The sequence below is a fragment of the Gastrolobium bilobum genome, unplaced genomic scaffold (assembly GCF_033153095.1).
Source record: "Gastrolobium bilobum isolate Gb01-03AN ecotype WA unplaced genomic scaffold, APGP_CSIRO_Gbil_v1 utg13041, whole genome shotgun sequence".
Classification (NCBI taxonomy): Eukaryota; Viridiplantae; Streptophyta; class Magnoliopsida; order Fabales; family Fabaceae; genus Gastrolobium; species Gastrolobium bilobum.
Window position 1 is genome coordinate 254,453 of NW_026897636.1, and position 4,498 is coordinate 258,950.

Consider the following 4,498-nt stretch of genomic DNA (forward strand, 5'->3'; position numbering starts at 1 on the left):
CCATAAACAGATGTTCATTTATACATTTTAAACATGGTTCATCAATCTTTAACTTGAATGATCAAAGTTTCCCTTTTTAATGGTTTAATCAAGCTAAAATCATGAATATACAAGGGTGGTGATCATGGTACACCTCAAGGTTCAAAAACTCAGAAAATGGGACTGACTTGGAGCCTCCAACACAGCTCCAAGGTTCTGACTTTGCCAAGCCACAAATTTGGCACACAAGCTTGGTCTTTTATATTAAAAGGTGGCTTCTTGAAGCCTCCAATGACATGAAAAGGGATCTCACAACCCCAAACCCAAGGGGACAGCCTCAAATCCCTACCACAACAGCCTAACACTCATAAATTCTACACCAAACTCCCTCACAATGCTCACTAATTCAGTGTTTACAACTTCAATAAGGAAGGATCAATGTAAAGGTGACTTCTTGGCTCACTTTTTGTGTATGAAGCTCAAGTCTAAGAAGATAGGGGAAATGGCTGAAGGCAATCAGCAATTAAGGAGCCTCATGTAGCAATAGAATTATGGCCTAGGGTTTTGGGCCCAATTATTATTTATAGGTCCATTAAACTAATCCCACTGTATTAGCACTAATAGTTCCGCTTATCATTTTAATCCCAAACTTCATATTCTAAACCTAGCCATTTTTCTAGGATTTATCATATTTTTATTATATTTTTCGCAGCACTTTGCCGGTATGCGTTTTTACGTAGCCGGTATCAGTCCTAACACCAGTTCAGTGGCGGAGCCAGACCAAAAGTTTAGGTGGTGCCAAAAAATTTTAACATATCAAATTATCAAGATGTTTATCGTAATTATACAAATTAATCAAAAAAAAATTATTATGAATTCTAGCATAGTTATTTAAATTATGTATTAAATAATATCACTTAACATTGTAAATTCAAATGAACAATCGTTAATGATTATGGGTTCGCTTTTTCTGCAGACATTGTAGATAAGTTATCTGCAGTAAGCCCAATACGACGTCGTTTTGGGACGAAAATCATGGTGTTTTTGTAATTTTAATTTATTCCAGGATTATTATAGTCTTTATAATTATAATTTTTAATTTTTCAATCCCAAAACGACATTATTTTGAGAGTAAATGCAGATAACTTATATGCATTAAGTTCAGAAATATTTTTTTGAATGATTATATATCAAAGCAAACATATAAAAAGGCACTAACATTTTGGGTAAGCATTTCAAACATAAGAATTTCACTTTCCTCCCATAGCATGATAAGTAATGAACCAAACATTGTCAGAAGGATATGAAAACACACGAATATAATACTTTTCTATAAATTTCACTATATAATTGAGATATTAACTATAAATTAAAGCATACAGACAACATTTAGAGTCAAAAAGATTCTCCTTCATTATACTTTTCTATTTACACAAAATATGTTTTTGTTTGATTCTTCCATCTTTTCATTTCGTAAGCCGTTGTTATTTCAATCGAAGTCTCGCAGAGCTAGCAAGTTGTGCAACAAGTCAGATGAAAAAAGGAGCAAGAGAGAGAAATCTGATTGCAATTGTAAGTCACAAATTAGGACTTTGAAAGTGATTTTAATTTATGGGTCAGGTACAAAGATTTGGGTATTGATTTTTATTTTTCTGATTGAAAAACATAAATATAATTACATTTATTTAGGTGGTGCCAAATTATTAATTTAATCTTTGTTAATTATAATTAATTATATATTTACATATAATAAATAATTTTTTTAAAACCAAGCAGGTGCCAAGGCACCTGCTGGCATAGGAGAGCCTCCGCCACTGCACCGGTTCTAATTATTTTGACTTCAAACTTGTTGTACCAGTCCTATATATTATTCTAGTGATATATACATACTTTTCATAATTTTCCTAGATACTTCATCGATACGCACTTATACCGTGAAGCAGAACCAGTATCTGCACTTTTCGTCAAAAAAGCGACTTTCAACATTATTAAGTCCTTATATTAATTATCCAAGTCTTCTCATAATTATTCTAGGTCAATTATGAAATTATTTCATAAATTCATATTTAATTACTTAAATTCTTAAATTAACGGTGCAGGTTCTTACAAGTATGAGTAATGCATACAGAGAACAAAATTTCTAAATATAATAAGTATATTATACATGTGTCTGTATATGGCATGAGTGTCTACCACAATCGAGAGAGGAGGAGAAATCCTCCACAATCGGTCCACGTCCACAAATGCGGTAGCAATACACATTCACCCATAGAATTATGAGATATGTCTGTGAATCTAGACAACTCGCGCTAAAGGTGCCCTAGTACCGTACAACCCTAACTAAAGGTGCCCGTCCACTGAAAATCATTCAGAAATAGTAAAAATCTAGCGGGCACAAAGCTGGAGGCAGTGTCCACAAACAACACGTCACCCAAGATGCGCATAATCAATGCACGCGTGTATATAATCCATTGTGGCTCAGTCTCAGCATAATTTGCATAGTCTTTGATTTTCTTGTGCAAAAACCTTAGTTCAACCAACCTCCTTTCAGATCTCAATCTCTAACTGGCTTAATTTCCAGATATTAGAAAATCAGCTAGTGCCAGTTTTGTTGTCTACTTGATTGGAGACAACTTCACCATCCGTGGACAAACCCATTGATGGTGTACATCCTCTAAGGTGAACGTCTTCTCATCCTGCGGCATGTGAAACGTTTGTGTCTAAGGCCTCCAACGCTCGATAAGGGCAGGAATAAGAGAATTGTCAATTTGAAACAATAAGACAGGGGATGTTATCGAATTATTACGATTAAACCTTATTAAACTTAACAACCAATAAGTGTACATTAACCTAGTGGTTATGCAGGCACGCAACCTCATAGAAACTAGTCTGTCTTAAATACGGGTGGATCTCCTTAGGTATATTCCTTGGATTATGTATGGATGCGTGTCTGACATTAAATTTGCGACGCTTCATGCCAATCCACACATATGTGGATATGTGTTTCTCCTACAATGTCAAGAGAGAGCTGTCAACAGGTCCCAGGGTAATAACGCAATGAGGAGATCCTGGAGAGCCAGGAAGTGTGGGGCCATTATGCTTACGAGGTGGTGAACCAGTCGGGGAATCCATCAATCTATTCAAAAGAATAATTAAATCAAATTAATAATTATAAATATTAATTTTTTTTGGTAAACTTATAAATATTAATTTACTAAAAGATAAATATGTCAACTATCTTTAGCTAGGATTATTTCCATACACTAATATAAATAACAAAAAAATATATATCATCTATCCTATAGTTTCAAGTCGTAAAATAAATATAATTAAAATAAAATATATAAAAAATATACAAACCAATGTTAAAATCCTATCCGTAATTTTAATTTAGAATGTAAAAATAAAATTTAAATTATCCTTCAGTTCATATAAGAAAAATAAAACATGTCATCTATCTTAGAGTTTATTCCCTAAACTAACAAAAATTACAAAAGAATAAAATATCATCTATCATACGGTTTCAAGTCCTAAAATAAATTACATTTAATTAAAATATATAAAAGATAATATTCAAACTAATGTTAAAATTCCATGTATAATTTTAAATTTTTTGGTTGAACTATAATTTTATTTTTAAATATAAAATTAAAGTATTAATTATCCTATAATTTACGTAAACTAATTCATATAAGAAAAATAATACATGTCAACTGAGCTATGGTTTAATCCCTAAACTAATAGAAAGAATAAAATAATAAAATATTATTTATCCTATGATTTCAAGTCTTAAAATAAATTACATTAAAATAAAATACATAAAATAAAAATATTTAAACATTTGTATTTCTAATTTAAAAATATTCAACTCATAAATATTTAAACCATCTATTTTTAATTTATATTTTAAATATTAAATTGTAATATCAACTATCCTGGAGTTTATTTATTGCTAATATTCTATTCATGTCATTTATCCTAAAGTTTCATATACTAACTTATATTAGTAATATGATAATAAAATAAAATAAAAAACCCTCACAAAAAAAAAACTAACCTTGTGAGGGAAGGAGATGGACAACCGAAGGTAGAGAGGGAAATCTTACAGATAAACATGTGAAATGAGAAGTGGAGGGGTGTGGTTCATTGTTCCAAGCAAACTCTTAGACGAAGAGGAAGTGAAATGGAAGCCGAAGTGAAAAACAAACTTGAGTGAAATAAAAACGAAAGAGGTTGCTGAAAAGAAAGGGAAGTTGAAAATGAAGCTAGAATTCGAAAATAAGTTGTAGTCATTAGTAATTGAATGAGGACTGAAGTAGGAAGTTGTAGCGACTTGACCAAAGTAGCTTGGATATTTAGCGACTTTGGCCTCACAATGACAAAGTTGGCCAAAATAGCTACCCTCTTTAGCGACTTCAACAAAAAAACAAAAATGCTGCGCATATAAAATGGACCAAAGTCCCTACATCATATAGCGACTTCACTGCGGTAGCAGTTTGGAAAAAAATATTAAATCCGT